The sequence below is a fragment of the Excalfactoria chinensis genome, chromosome 2, assembly GCF_039878825.1.
Source record: "Excalfactoria chinensis isolate bCotChi1 chromosome 2, bCotChi1.hap2, whole genome shotgun sequence".
Taxonomy (NCBI): Eukaryota; Metazoa; Chordata; class Aves; order Galliformes; family Phasianidae; genus Excalfactoria; species Excalfactoria chinensis.
In genome coordinates, this window is record NC_092826.1 from 3,491,440 (window position 1) to 3,508,014 (window position 16,575).

Consider the following 16,575-nt stretch of genomic DNA (forward strand, 5'->3'; position numbering starts at 1 on the left):
GGACTAGTTAACCTTTAAAAGTCCCTTCCAACTCAAATGGTTCTATGATTCTATGATCCTCTGGAAGGAACTGAAGGGTTTTCAGAATGGTCCCAAATTGGAAGTACACCTAATTCAGCATGAATCATGCACCTAATACATATTTATGGTATCAGCTGTACTGTTCTAGGGAATAGGTCATTGGATGGGACCGTGGCCAGCAATCACAAAGGGATCACCCTTACTTGTAAAACAAGCAGGCTGCTCTGCAAAACCAGGACTGAGCAGCCTTGGGCTGAAAACCTCCGTGCTGTTGGGCTACTGGGTGGAAAAGAATGGGCATCCTCCTGGCACTGCAGAAGAGCAAAGGAGGGCAACCACATGAAAGCCCATGGAAATCCCCTTCCACATTCCCAGCAGTGGTGTTTCCTCTCTCACAAGAGCATGTGGCAGGCGGAGAGAGGCACTTTAGGGAATGTGTTTACAGAGATCCTGCCAAACCACAGGAAGTCCCAGCTCCTGGGGATGAAGAGCAGGAAGAGGAGGAAGAGGAAGAGGCCAAGGCTCTGTCAACTCCTCTCCACCACTGCTGGCAAACAAAAGCCAGAGCACAGCTCTGCTGTTACGCAGAGACATGAGAGATACAGCTGGGGCTGTATCCTTCTCTCCTGGCTGTTTTATCTCACAGTAGATCAGAGGATGTAATCTGCCAGCAAAGGGAGAGGAAAGCATCTGGGAAATACATTGCTCTTCCATACGTAAGAAGGTAGCTTTGCTTGGACATCAGAGCTTCTGGATCTGGCAGCCATGGGCAGACCTTTACCAATAAGACACAACATCTCACAGTCCAGAAAGCTGATCAGAGGGCACTGAGCACCACTATTAAGTATTATGGAGCATTAAAGAGATCTTGGGACCAGGCACCATGGGGCTCTCCTCTACTGTTAGCCCTTGAGCAGCATTTGGGCAGTAGATTCATGGCGCAGTGAGTTTTCCCTATTCCTCCTCAGAGTGCAGCCCTGGGTGGCCTTGTTGAATTGCTGGCAAAGACCATGTGCTCATAGTATCCAAAGTGAAGCACTTCTCCATGTTCAGCAGAGTAGTACTCTGAATGGCTTCTCCCTGTTCTCATATTTGACTTGCTCAGTGAGGACAGATACTCCACACCCTGATTTATCTGTTCACATCTGCAGGGGCACAGACAGGCAGAAAAACAACGCACCTACTGAAATATTGCCTCATACTTCTCAAAGCCATTAGGAACTGCAAATTAATCTGTAACGGACTGAATTTAAGAGCTAAAGAAAAAAAAATATAACTTCATTTTGCTGGACATGCTATTTCAGAATGAATAATACAGCTCTGTTTTAATAGCCATTAAACGGACAGACTCATTAAAAGAGCGAATATCCCCGAGAGATTTCAGCTGACAATGAACATCCTACCGAATATAGCCAAGAGTTAAACTGATGTTGCTGCTGCAATGAAGTCTATGCAATTAGTAGTTCTCTGCACTCCTTTTTGGCAGTGAGTTTAGCCAATCCCAAATGTTCATAGTGAGTTAAAAGTTGTTGCAATACCTCGCAGTCAAAAACTTTGCACAGGCTCTCATATCCTGCAGCATTCTTAATCATTAATTACCTGTATATGATGCTGGTTCCCAGAAGAATGGCCTTTCCCATTAGCTGAGCAATATTTAACCTCATTTCTTTTTTTTTTTGTTTACAGCAGACTTCACGATGACCACTGTGATAACCCAGAGAGATTGGGCTTCTCCTCCTTAAGTTAAAAACTCCCGTTCTTTAGCATTCCTTTTGAGGTAAGACTTTCCAGGTATTACTATCTATTTCCCAAATAAGTTGTTCTCCATTCTGTATCTGTGCAGTTGGATGCTTCTGTTTCATTCCACCCTGCATGTCTCCTGCCTATAGCTCACTCTGCTTTTCCTATCCTAGTTCTCCACTGATCTGAAGCCACCCTACATTCCAGTTTCACGGACATGGTGATGACGGGTTGACAGTTGGACTAAATCATGGAATCATAGAACATCCAGAGTTGGAATGGACTCATAAGGATCATCAAGTTCAATTCCTAATGATCTTAGAGGTCTTTTTCATTCCTAAAGTTTCTGATTTTATAATCCTCCAGTGCCACCTTCAGTCCTTCCTGACTGTTCTGCAGTTCAAAAAGCCTCCTCTGTAGTCATTCATCCACCCTGTAGAAGCATGCTAAATCTTCACCTTCCTCTCTTGGAGGCCACTTTAACAAGCATGAGTCATGTGCTTTAGATATCTGAGGAGAATATCAGTGATGAAAGCCTTGCTGGAGCCAAGACAAGTGGCATTTGCTCTCTCCTTTCCAGAAAGACTCTCACAAAAATAATTCAATGGCTCTGAAAGTTTCTTCTGACATGACACATTTTTTGTGGTACTCAATCTATATTTGCAAAGAGGACATTTTACTGCCTGTCCCAGCCCTTGCTTCTTCTTTGTAAGACTGTATATGTCATGGGATATTAGCATAGGCTGCCCAAGGATGTGTTGGAGTCACCATTCTTGGAGGTGTTCAAAAAAGGGGGAGATGTGACACTGAGGGACATGGTTTAGTGGGCATGGTGAGGATGGATCAACAGCTGGACTGGATGATCTTAAAGGACTCTTCCAACCTTAATGATCTGATTATTCTATAATCCTGTCTCCTTTATTTCACCTATTGGCTCTGTTAATCCCATTTTACTGTGGTTGTATACTTTGTCTTAATGGCATTCTGTATCTTGATCTCTGATGCTCAGCATGAAACAGTCCTGCTACTAGGAAAAAAAAACACCATACAAAATCCTGTATGAACCTATGCTAAATTTTACCACTGTCTCCATTAAGCACTGGAGTCTCAGTCCATCAGACCCTAAGAAAACTTTAGGCACACAAGTAATACCAACTTCATTTCTGGCCACATAGTTTATTATTCTGGCCCATAACATTGTCAAATCTAAATGTTTTCACTCATGGGTTAAAAAAATACCTAGTGATGCTTATCTATTCCAGGGAAATAGAACTGATAATTTGACTCCGACCTATGAAGTGGATTCACATATGACAAACATTTTCCAAGTCTCAAAAGAAAAATACATGAGCCAAACAAGGGGAAATGGTTTCATACTAAAATAGGGGAGATTCAGATTGGATATAAGAAAAAAAAGTGCTTTACAATAAGGGTAGTGAAGCATTGGAACATATTACCCAGGATGTGGTTGATGCCATAACCCTGGAGACATTCAAGGGCAGGCTGGATGGGGCTCTGAGCAACCTGATCTATCTGTAGGTGTTCCTGTTCACTGCAGGGGAGTTGGACTAGGTGTCCTCTGAAGGACAACTCAAACAATTCTATGATTCTATGAAACCCTGGCTTCATGTTCCCTAGCCAGGGTCATACTCTTGTTCTCCTGGGAGACCTGTGCTAAGCTGGCCTCAAGAGGATTTCAAACACACTCAACTGAAGCACCGACATTTAAAAGCTGTCTCCCTAGGGCCCTTATATAACCCAAGAAGAGGCAGAACATCACTCCTGGAGCTTCTTTAGGGATCTCTAAGATAGCAAGCACGAATGCCAGCTCTTCTGGTATTGTTTCTTTTTTTTTTTTTTCTCCACTGCTTTGGGGCAAATTGCTTTCAGTCACGACAAGAAGGAATCAAAGCTTGCATTCCACCCACTGCTCAGCTCTTCTGCAGAGAGATAAAATTCATCCCAAAGCCAGTCCCTCGGTGCCAGAAAATGGAAGGGATCCAATGCAAACAGCAGGACAAATCATCCAGCCAGCACCAGCCCTCTCTGTCCATCCACATTCTCTCCAAAATGAAATGTAAGCAACTCCCAGAGGTCTCTCCTGCTCTTAGCATGCCTTTACAATTATAAATTACCCCAAAACTATCTCTGTCCCCAGTGCTGCTGTATTTACCTCCTCTGTGTTTGCTGGGGGGATTAATTGCTGCTGCATTGGCTGCACTGCAGTATAAAAGCTTGGGACATAGCAAAATCCTAATTACCACCATCATTCACTGGTAGCAAGAGGTGATAAATTTAAAGCCAAATATGTGAAGAAATGTTTTTTTCTTTTAACAGTCCACAAATCTGCAATTAACCAGCATGGAGCACTGCTGGGAAGGACATCAAGACAAATAGAACCAGCCACTCAAAAGACCCACAGAAAGAAGGGCTATTAGAGTTGCACTGGATAGGACAGCAATGCCCAGGGCATCATCCAGATACTTCTTGCTTTTACCACATCCTAGCATGATGTCTGACAGTGCCTGGCTGCAGCATCCATCCTAACCCTGATACCTTCCTGTCCCATGCAGTCAGATGGTCTGTAATGTATAACTAATGGGGCATCACCAAGATGAGAGAGGCTACAGTGGTGCCAGATTATGGGATTCTGCACTTGATGAAGGACAATCCCCACATTCAGCCTCCTTCTCTGGTGTAATGCATGTTCCACATGAAATGTGAAGGCAGTAATGTCAGAAAGGAGCTCAACAGAATAATCATAGATTCATCATTCTCCCTGATAGGACAAAGGGAAATAGTTTCAAATTAGAACGGGAGATTTAGAGTGGATATAAGAAAAAAGCGTTTTACAGTAAGGGTAGTGAGGCACTGAAACATCTTGCCCAGAGATATGGTGGATGCCCCATCCCTGGAGACATTAAAGGGCAGGCTGGATGGGGCTCTGAAGCACCCTGATCTAGCTATAGGTGTTCCTGTTCATTGCATGGGAGTTGAACTAGATGTTCTTTAAAAGTCCCTTCTAATTCAAATGATTCCATGATTCTGTGATCATCAGTCATCAACAGAAAATCTTCTGGTTTGCAGAATTCACCCTCATCATCCTCATCCATGATGGGAACAAGCAGTAAATACATTTCTCACCATCTTCAGGCTGGAGCACAGTAAAGCTCCATGGGATTGCTGGAAGCTTCTGGACACCAGAATCGCTGTCATTCTGGTGCTATGGGACTGCCATGCACCCAGAAATGTGGACCCAGAGGCTCAGATGAGATACTAGAAGAGCTCTATGGCCCTGAGTGGGCCTGGGCTGGAAATCTGAGAAGCTTTCTCATGAGATTTCCCCTCTCCCTCCTGGTTCTGTTCAAGCTGGAAACACCATGAGAATTACTTTCCTCCTCACATTTCAGCAGTTTTGCTTCCGGGCCTGGGCTAAACAAGGAAGTGCAGAGGCGTGGGAACTGAAGGGAGACACAAACATATGAGAGCATGGGCTGAGCTGCTCCAAATCTCTGTATGCAATTCATTGCTTCCATCGTGGCAGTTCTGCCAAAGTAACTCCTCCATCTGGATGGTACCTTCAGATGGAGATGGCTTTGTCAGACTTCCCTGTAGGCCAGATTGCATTCAGGCAACAAAGCAGTCCCAAAAATAGCTACTCAAATTGTAGTGCCAAATGCTTTGTTCATACATTCAGAATTCTGATGCATTTCAAAGACATACCAGCCCATGGACTACAGAGCACATGGACATGAAGACCAAACCTCCAGAGAACCTCATTCACTGCCTACCATGAGACACAGTAAAGAGCTTAATTTCTTGACTTAGTATCTCAGAACTCCAATACCAGGGAGCATTTCAGGTGAGTAAAGTTAAGCTTCCAGTGTAGAGAACCACAAACTATTGGCAGTTCAGGAAGGGGTTGACCTTCTCTTCCAGAATCCAGATTATTTCACTGTCATGTGTCTTCAGCACCCACAAACCAAACAAGGTGTGCTCACAGAAGCATGTTTGGTATGTGGGGATGAATAATGATCTTCTCACCCCTTATGTATGTCAGGATAAAGTTCAGCCATCACCACAGGCTAACACATAATGTAGGTTTAGACCAAACACGCAGTATCTCAAAGCTACAAAGAATGAGGAAATGGGAAGGAGCTGTTCCCACCCCAACTGACTTGCAATTTAAGGCATTGCTCCTTCCCACAAGCTGCCACCAGATTGGCATGAAAATCTCTTTAGGATTAGGAGTAGCTCAAAGGTTAATTGGAGCAACATCAGAGTTACAAGTAGAAAGACAGGGACAACTTGTCAGTAGGACAAGAGGTAATGGCCTTAAGTTGTGCCAGGGGAGGTTCAGGTTGGATATTAGGAAATATTTCTTCTCAGAAAGAATGGTAATACATTGGAACAGGCTCTCCAGGTAAGTGTGGAGATACTGTTCCTGCAGGTGTTACAAGGGTAGATGTGTCACTGAGGGACATGGTTTAGTGGACATGGTAGTGATGGGTTGGACTAGATGATCTTAGTGTTCTTTTCCAACCTTAGTGGTTTTGGGATGAACTTCTAGCATTAAGGTCATGGAGCTCCTGAGCATGATGCTCTGGAGCATTCACCAATATTTACTTACTGCTTTACTAATAGCTACTATGATTTAAGGTATCTGAGATCTCTTAAGCTTTTCAAAAGAAGCAAGACTCTGTTTTATTTGAGGACTTCTGAACAGGAGATGGGTATAGCAGCCCTCTAGTCCCACAGGTCCTGTCTCAGCACTGAGCACTGAAGGCCATAGGACTTCAAGATTTCTTGGTAGGATCAGGCTTAGACCATGGGCAAAGCAGTTCAGGCATATGTCAAGGATCTGCTTACATTTTCAGAGACTGAGACAATTTCAATGCTAGCTAGGACAGTGACTCAAGAGTCATTTTAGAGCAACCCTGAGAAGAAAGATATAGGGGTGTTGGTTGATGAAAAACTCAACGTGAGCTGGCAATATATGCTTGCAGCCCAAAAGGTCAACTGTATCCTGGGTTGCACCACTTCAGTGTGACCAGAAGGTTGAGGGAGGTGATTCTGTCCCTCTATTCTGCTCTTATGAGGCCCCACCTGAAGTACTGTGTCCAGTTCTGGACCCCCCAACACAAGAAGGACATGAAGGTGTTGGAGCAGGTCCAAAGGAGGGCTATGAGGATGATCAGAGGGCTGGAGCACCTCCCCTGTGTAGACAGGCTGAGGGAGGTGGGGCTCTTCAGCCTGGAGAAGAGAAAGCTCCAAGGGGACCTTATAGCAGCCTTCCAGTACCTGAAGGGGGCCTACAGAAAAGCTGGGGAAGGACTTTTAAAAGGACAGATAGTGACAGGATGAGGGGAAATGGCTTTAAACTGGAAGAGGGTAGATTTAGGCTAGTAGATATTAGGAAGAAATTCTTTAGTGTGAGAGTACTGAGACACTGGAACAGATTGCCCAGTGAGGTTGTGGATGCCCCCTCAGTGGATGCATTGAAGGCCAGGCTGGATGGGGATTTGAGCAACCTGGTCTAGAGGGAGGTGCTCCTGCCTATAGCAGGAGGTTGGAACTAGATGATCTTAAAGGTCCCATCCAACCCAAACCATTCTGTGATTCAATGATTCTATGATTCTATGATCGAAGATGTCACTTCTGGTTCCATCTGAAAACTTGGCTACCTTTACATACTGCTCAGCAACAAGGGATCTCCATCCAGCTGGGAGACAAAGGGACACGACAAACCATTTTTTCAGTGGTCTGTAGGGACAGCACTAGGGGAAATAGCCATAAAATGGAGCATTGGAAGTTCTGCACAAATATGCAAAAGAGCTTCATGGTGAGGGTGAGAGAGCACTGGAATGGGCTGCCCAGAGAGGTTGCAGAACCTCTTTCTCTGGAGATATTCAAGACCCACCTGGACACCTACCTATGCAACCTGATGTAGGGAGCCTACTTTAGCAATGAGGGAGGACTCAATGAGCTCTAGACATGCCTTCCAACCCCTTCAACTCTGTAATTCTGTGATTCTGTGATCCTATCAAACGCTTCTTGTTCAGTTTGTCCCATCTTTGCAAGGCCTTTGACACTGTCCCCCACAACATCCTCATGGAGAAGCTGGCTGCCCATGACTTGGATGGATGTACACTCTGCTGGGTGAAGCACTGGCTGGATGGCCAGGCCCAAAGAGTTGTGGTCAATAGAGTTAAACCTAGCTGGCAGCCAGTCACGAGCGGCATCCCCCAGGGCTCATTACTGGGGCTACTTCTATTTAACATCTTTATTAATGATCTTGATGAGGGGATTGAGTGCACCCTCAGTAAGTTTGCAGACGACATTGAGCTGGGAGGGAATGCTGATCTGCCTGAGGGGAGAAGGGCACTTCAGAGGGACCTGGATAGACTGGATCCATGGGACAAGGTTAACAGTATTGAGTTTCAATAGGGCCAAGTGTCGGGAGCATTTTGGTCACAACAACCCCATGCAACCCTACAGGCTTGGGGAGGAGTGACTGGAAAGCTACCTGATGGGAAGGAACCTTCGTGTGCTGATGGACAGTTGACTGAATGTGAACCAGCAATGTGCCCAGGTAGCCAAGAAGGTCAGTGGCATCCTGGCTTATATCAGGAATGGTGTGGTGAGCAGGACTAGGGAAGTCATCCTGCCCCTGTACTCGGCATTGGCGAGGCCTCACAAAATCACAGAATCACCATGGTTGGAAAAGACCTACAAGATCATCCAGTCTAACCATCCACCCATCACCAATAGCTCTCACTAAACCATGTCCTTCAACACAATGTCCAAATGTTCCTTGAATGCCTCCAGTCCAGAAACTAGGGCTGTTTAGTCTGGGGAAAAGGAGGCTGAGGGGAAACCTTATTGCTCTCTTCCAGTATCTGAAAGGTGCTTACAGTGAGAGCTGAGCTGGTCTCTTCTCACTGGTGACAGGTGACAGGTTGAAGGGAAATGGCCTCAAGTTGCGCTAGGGTAAGTTTAGGTTGGATATAAGGAAACTCTTCTTTACGGAAAGGGCTGTTAAGCAATGGAATAGGCTCCTCCTGGAGTCCCCATCCCTGGATGTATTTAAAACCATCTGGATGTGGTGCTCAGGGACGTGATTTAGCAGATTTAGTTAGTTAGGGTAGTATGGTTAGGTTGTGGTTGGACTCAATGATCTTAAGGTCTTTTCCAACCTGAGTGATTCTATGATTCCATTATCTGATTTTGAGCCTGGTATTCAGGATTAGTACTGGTTGCAAAGCTATATTCTCATCCTGGACAATTCTGCTTATCAGTCAGGTTCTGTAGTCTCTACAGCAGACACCATTTGCCTGCTCTGTACACTGGTATTATCTGTAAAGCTGGAGCTGCATCCCCAGAGGTATGTGCATGGTTTCTCTGTGTTCTTAGCTCACACAAAGTCCAATGGTCCTTCCTTTCTGCCTGTTAGAAGAAGCAAGAGAGGTAGAGACTGTCCATGAGCCATCCCATGACTCTGATCTTTGCCAGCTCCCTCCAGTCTGCCCTTCCTAAGGTATTTTTCCCCATCACAGTCTGGCAAATCTATTTCATATCTGAAATTCAGAGGATTGTCACATATCTCAGGGAATGAGAAACAGATTCCCACTGGGTAAGGCGGGTCCCAGAACAGTGTGGCGTCAATGGCATGTCCTTGAAGTTCAGAGGAGAAGGACCCAGCTGCTTATTAAAGCTACTTCTCAGCTGGTGATTTCTAGGGATAACCTAACCAGGGAATTCTAGGGAAAACTTCAGTAAAAAAGTTAAGCAATGCACTGTGAGAATAAAATCCCCCAGCCTTGCAGCTCACAGGGAGACAACGCTGCTCATAACACAATAAACCACTGGACACAGATTCAAAACTTGAGGAAACATACAGGAAAGTCTCTATGCCCTTTTATCAAAATGGTCTGTCTTTTGTGGATTGGCATTAGAAACCTGCTCGCAGTCTGGGGTGAAATATACAATGTCTCCATGTCTACTTTTCAGCCCCATTTTTCCACAGTTCTAGGATTTCCTACATTACTGATACTTTACCCCTCAGTACTTCTATTAATTCAGAGATGCCTTGTCTTGGAGAACAGGAAAGAGCAAGATGGAAGAACAAGGTAAGGCCACAGCTGCTCCTCCAGAAAACAAGCACGTGCTCAGTGGCCACCTTGATCATACTTTGCGTAGTCCTGCAAGTAATGAATTAGAAATGAATCAACAGAACAGTGCTTCACCTTTACACTGCAAGGAAAAAGAGTCAGGGATGAGGGTAAGTCATGACATCAGAGCTGCATCACTCAGCGTGGTCAGTGTGTCATCACACTGTGCAACTGACCACTTGAGTCACACCAGTGGAATTCATCTCACTTAAATTTATACACCTAAAATGCAGACTTGTATGCCTGGCCATGCAACTTCATCTTATTTTATAGCCTGTGATTCATCTGACCTCTCTCAGATGCTGCTATAGACTGAATCACACTCTGTTTCTTCTTATTTCTCTGCATCGGAAATAAAGAGAGCCAACAGCGACTGGTTCATCTGAAGTCAGACAGCTCTCTGTCAGATGCTGAAATAAGAGCAAAGGAATCCCACTCTGGGCATTGTCATTTCTCCCTAATTGAAGGGCTTAAAACTTTCAAAGCAGGAGGACAATGACAGTTGGATTTGCGGTTGGGTTTTTCATGCCAACATTCAGAGATCGTTCCTCCCCTGCCAGCTTGCTCAGCTTAATTCATGGGAATGTCTAGAAACAGGAACCCCTGGAGCACAGCAAAAAACGAGCCCAGCTCTGGCATTTGTGTGAGCAACTAGTTCTTTGTTATTTGAGCAATCCTAGCATTGTGCAGCAAATGCATGCACCAGAGGGACTGCAAAGAAAGACCCACAAGCATACCTCCATATGGAAGTGTATCGTGTATCTGCAGCATTCCAGGTGCAAGGGCACAATAGCCAGCAAAGAGGATGGGGCTTGTTTGTAGAGCTTAGAACATGTAAGAAATCAGCTGCCAGAATTCAAGAAGTGCTTGGGCAATGATCTCAGACACAGAGCCTGAATTTGGACTGGTCCTGTGTGGAGTCAGGAGTTGGACTCAATGATCCTTGTGTGTACCTTCCAACTCAGAATATTCTATGACTTATGATTCTATGATTCTGTGATTCTATGAGTAAGGTGCAAATTCTAGAGAGGACAGGAGTTGGCTGGAAGTGGGAGTGATAGGAAAACCACATGAGTGAGTAAAATTATTCATCAGTCCACAGAGGTTGGATCCCTGGGGATATGAGGTTTCCCACTTCCTTAGGAGACAGATCAGAGGAGGTTCAGGTTGGATATTAGGAAAAAATTCTTCTCAGAGTGGTGAGGCACTGAGACAGGCTGCCAAGGGAAGTGGTGCAGTCACCATCCCTGGAGGTGTCCAAGAAGCATGGAAATGTGGCATTTAGGGAGATGCTTCAGTGGTATGGTAGTTGTGTTTGATGGTTGAACTTGATGCTTTTCAGGTCTTTCCCAACTTTAAAGATTCTATAGATCACATATGACTAGAAATTAGGGCATTATCTTTCCTCTTCCTGCACTGAGAAGTGTTGCTAGCAGAGCAAGGAGGAGAGGAAAAGACTTGGGCTGTGCCTACAGGCTGCACTCAGACCCCATGGGGCTACAGCAGAGCACTGGAGAAGGAACTCTCCTGGCAAGGTTGTATAGCAGCTGTCTGCAGAAATGAATCCAGGAGCAGCATCCTCCTGGGGTGGGCCAGGAGGATCTTGTGTTGACTGACTGCCCTTTCTGAGTTTGGGAGGAAATTAATCTCTCACCATGAGCTCCAGTTTATTTTTACATTGCAAGTTGGCTCAAAGGGGAAAAAAAAAAATCATAAAAAAAAATCTATTCCCTAAAAGGAATCACAAATTTCACAGCAAACTAAGGAGATTAGTCAAATCTCTGTGACCGTCAGCAGTTACACGTAGGTCAAAGCCTGGCATAACTCAGTCTCTGTGAGAATAGAGGAGTGGTTCAGACTGCCCAGCTCTGCAAGCCTCTTTGACAGGTCCCTCTTGCAGTATCTGGAGGGAAATATCCCTTTTGCTGCCCTGGAGAGAAGAGGCAGTCAGCCTGGCCTGGAGTGCAGACAGCAAAAGGGAACGTTATCTCTTGCAGATACCAGAGTGAGACCTTCCAAGCTGGGAAGCAGGAGGGGGACCAATTTCCCAGGCTAGGAGACATCAAAATCTGTGTGAAACCTTCTGAAAATGCTCACCCTGAATTTCTCATGGCTGGTTGGGCATGTGGGATAACTCTCCATAGGGTCAGGGAAATGGAGAAAGTAAGAGCTGTTGGGTTCTGATTCACTTCTTGCTCTATGGAGAAGACAAAGAGATAGTTCAGTAGCTAAAGTTAAGTATGCCACCCATAGGTTTGATTTTGCACAGAAGCCAGCTCAGGTTAGCTAACTGAGGGCCCTTTTTGGATGAAGTCATTTCCATACCCTGGCTAACACATCTGTGCTGTTGGGCTCACAAGACATCAGCCTTCTTAACCACACACCAGATTTCATCCTGGAGATCAGAAACACTCAGGAGCTGTCATACCGTTGCAGTGCACATATCAAGCAGAGAGACGCTGGAGAAGGAAACCAAGGACAATTTCTTTGATTGCTCTAAGGAGAAATAGGCCTTTCAACTCATGATCAGTGATTTAAAAAGAACTGTAAACCTTTAGCTCTGAGGAAGGAGCTCCCTGATAGAAAATGAAGCGACAGTCTCCTTCCCTGTCATAGGAACACAGACGGTATTGTTTTAAACTGTCTCATGAAGCCAAATAGGATGGGAAAGCCCATGGTGCCTGCCTTCTACAGCAGAGAGGCCGGAGGCTTTTTGCAATTGTTTCCCTTTCCCTGATAGAGTTGCTGGTGTGGTTTTGAGATGAAATCAGCATTTTCTGCAATTCTTAGCTCTCCTCACAGGGCAGCTTGGTCTCTAGTCTGTCATTTGAACCCTTTCAGTAGTAGCAGCCCTGAGGTTTCCAAAATTATGAGTCAAGCATGGGGAAATCCTTGCACTGATTTAGATACAAGAAGATTAAAAACAAAACATCAAAAGAAAAACCAAAGATGGGAACTTTCAAATTGCTTCTGGTCTTTGAGCCTTTAATGTTGAGAGTGGAACAGTCTCACTGTGGTGTTTCTGGTCACCATCACACCTGCAATTCCAAATGCAGTTTCTATTCTACATTTTCAGCCCTTGGTATTTGCTCCTGACCCAGTGAGAACTTTCCTGCAGGAAAAAGGCAAGGCCAATGAAGATGATTTCAGTGTCACTGATGTCAAAGCACAGCATGCATACAGAAAAAGACAGTCAGGTCCTATTTCTAATAGCAGACATTGTGGAGGGCCCTGAAAGACCTCTGTGATCAGGTTCCCAGAGTGATTAGTACTGATAGAGCAAGCAGGAAGATATATCACTCCAATAAGGTTTACATCTACGAGGCAGAGCACAAAAGGACAAACATGGCCCTCGCCTCTACAAGTGGAAAAAGCAGATCCATAAGGATGGAGTAAGCTGAGATCCACCACCACTGGACTGTGCAATGGTCAGAATAACAGCTGGAGCATTAGAGTTGCACAGCTGACTCAAATGTGGGCACACCCAGAGCACCTCTTACTCCCAAGGGTCAGAGCAATGCTTGTGTGGCACCACAGCTAACCACTAAAGACAGTCAGACCTGCTCTGTCCAGCCCCAGAATATCTCTTCTCTTGGTCCCTTGCAAGGTCATGTTTCTCCAAGCTCGAGTTTGCAGCCCTGCGCCTATAATCCATGCAAAGAGGACACGAGCCCTGCGCTGTTTGACCAATTGATTGCCACTTGTTTCCAGGAATGCTGTTAAAGTGCCTCGCAAAGTGCATGGTTTTGGTATTTCTGCTGCAGAGGGTCTCCTCCAGTCCAAAATGGTATATAAAATGGATAATAATAGTAATAATACAATATTCTTCCAACCTCAAAGTGCTGCTATTTCTATAATATTGAGATGAGTTGGACTTTGCACCCCAGCGGGTTCAGAGGTTGCATGACCTTTTGAATCCAATGATCTCACCAGCCTGATATTTGCTCTCATGCATTTCTCCACTCTCCGTTCCATCTCCCTACCCCCTCCACCCACCAAAAAAACCCCAACCCTAACTAGAAACACACATTTCAAAGAAACATTTTCCAGACCACGTTGCAAAAGGTAAAGTGGGACAAACTTTTTCAACACGGCTTTGGCAGAACCTCCTGGCTCTTACCTGGCCCCATGTTGTCTGTGCCCTGACAGATTCCTCCAGCAATCTCCAGCTCCTCTCGACTTCGCCTTTTTGTGGTGTTTGCTTCTTTGCCCTTCTTAAATAAACCACTGGCAGTTACTATGGTAACACGCCTCATTCTTTCTCCCTCCTCCCTAAAAAGTCTACTTCTATTTAACAGGCTTTTAAAAAGACTATTTATACTTTCTTTTGTTATCCTGCCCCTGCTCCCTTGCAGCCAGACAAGGGCAGGCAGGGAGAAGTGCATGCACGAGCTGATGTTACTAATAATGGCTATAAACACCAGAATGAGCCACAGGGATCTAAGCTGTGACCTTCATCAAGAGATGTTCTGCGTCCCAGATGAACAAAAAGAAAACCTGAGCCATGGCACACAGTGAAGAGTGTCTGGAAGGGGCCATCCCCACCTTTCACAAAGGGCCGCGAATCCCCAGTAAAGCATCATGTGAAAAGCAGTCATGCTGTCACTGCAGGCAGCTTCCACCTTTCATCCATCCTCAATGTCAGACGTGTGTCTGCTCTGCTGGTAATTGGATAAAAAGAAGAGCCGTGCTCCTTTTTGTTTCCTGTGAGAAAGACAGGCTGCCTTCTTCTCTTTGCTTTTTCATCTTAAATCTCAGGGCTATTAGCAAGTGTCAGGGTTTACTTCCTTAAGGCTCATTATATTATTTCAACGTGCAGATTGCAATTTATCTTAACCCTTAGCTAGAGCAGTAGGTGTCTGAATTTCTACCATGGCAGCTTTTCCCCTATTGTTTCTCAGGCATTTATTTTAATACAAAGCAATGTGTCTGAAACAATCTCCATCGAGAGGTATCACTTGCATCAGGCTGGTGCCAGAAACCACGCGTTTTTTGGTCATCCTTAGGGTGTTCTAGGGAACATACTGTCGACAGAGCTCAATTTTTCAGTAGGAAAAGCAAGCAGAAGTAAGACTCTCCAGCCCTTCCCTTCTTCCCTCCACATAAAGATAGCTTTCAAGGTCTCTTTATTGATGAATCATGACCCCAAAAATCATTAATCCATTCTTTTTCTTGCTCGTGATTTCCGGATAGCACCAGAAACGGAGATGCTCTCAGTGACACTCCAGAAAGGGTTAAGATATCTAAAACTTCAGCCTCAATAAGCAGCTAGCAAAAGTGTCCTGTCCCCAGGGTAGGATCAGTGTATGAGAATTTGCTCAGATCATGTAATGTTTGTAACTTGATTTCCTGCCGGAAAGCTTCAGTGGGTGGAGTTTCTGCTGAACCAGACAGAACTAGAGTTATTTCCTTCTCCAGATTGCTTGTGCATGTCCAGTCAAGCTCGACTGAATTAATAGCAACCGGCTCATTTCCCCCACACACCCCTTCCCATTCACTTTTTGCAGTGGAGGTGCGGGAAATATGTGATAATCTTTCTGCCTGAGGATGTGGGATGGTCCTGCAAACTTGGCCAAGTCCCCTTCTTTCTCTGTACCTCTTAACCAGGTCTTCTTGAATTCTGGAGAAAGGATGTCCTCATGACCAGCTTGCTGCCCTATTGATTTCCTACATGACCTTGGGAAAGTCATTTAACCTCTGTTCCGTAAAATGTGGAAAGGAAACCAGTGGGAGACTTGGCCTCCCTGCTGCCAGCACCAGCATCAAAGCAGGACCCACCAGGACTGAATGAAGGAATTTCTCCAGTTTAAGCTTTAAAAAGTCACTATATATTTCCTGGAACAGTGGTAGAACAGTGGTCCTGGTCACAGAGGCGCTTCTGCAAGAGAAATACAACTCCCATGCTCCCAGCTGCAAACTGATGCATCCATCCCCTGCCTCCACACTCCAGGAACATGAGTTTCCTTTGTATCCATCACTGAGCACAAGCAAGGCTTCTTCAGAAGGCCAGATCCTACTTCAGGTGCTCTATTTTTTACCAAAGTTTTAGACCACACCTACCGCCAATGTGGTCTAAGCTAAACTACAGTAAAATGTTTTTGTCTGTATCAAGAGCATCCACAACGGGATGAGCACATGCCCTGCCAAGTGAGATCCTACAGATCCTGTAGGAGAATTAAAAGCCAGGGCCAGGTTTCTATGCCAGGTACAGCTCCAGGACTCTGTTGGCTTTGAATGGTAGCAGGTCAAGTTATTTGGCATTCAATATCCCAAGCTGGAAGGGATCCATAAGGATCACTGAGACCAACTCATGGCTCTACACAAGACCACTCAAAAATCAGACCATAAAATGAAGATGGACAGATTCCTTTTCCCCAGTCATTCAGCATTCACATTTTGCAAACCTCTCCCAGTTACCCTGACGAAAATAAATGTAGCACTCTTTTGTTGCTGTTGTTGTTTTTTGTTTGTTCTTGGTTGTTTTGTTGTTTTTTTTTTTGCACATGAGACCAAGCAAGAAACTCTTCCAAGGCAGAGAGACATTTCCGAGCTCCATTTTTCTCACCAGTCGCTGTCTCCATCAGCCTTGGGCACACCCTGTCCCTTCCACACTGATAGTATCGTGCCCTTAGGATGTGTCTGC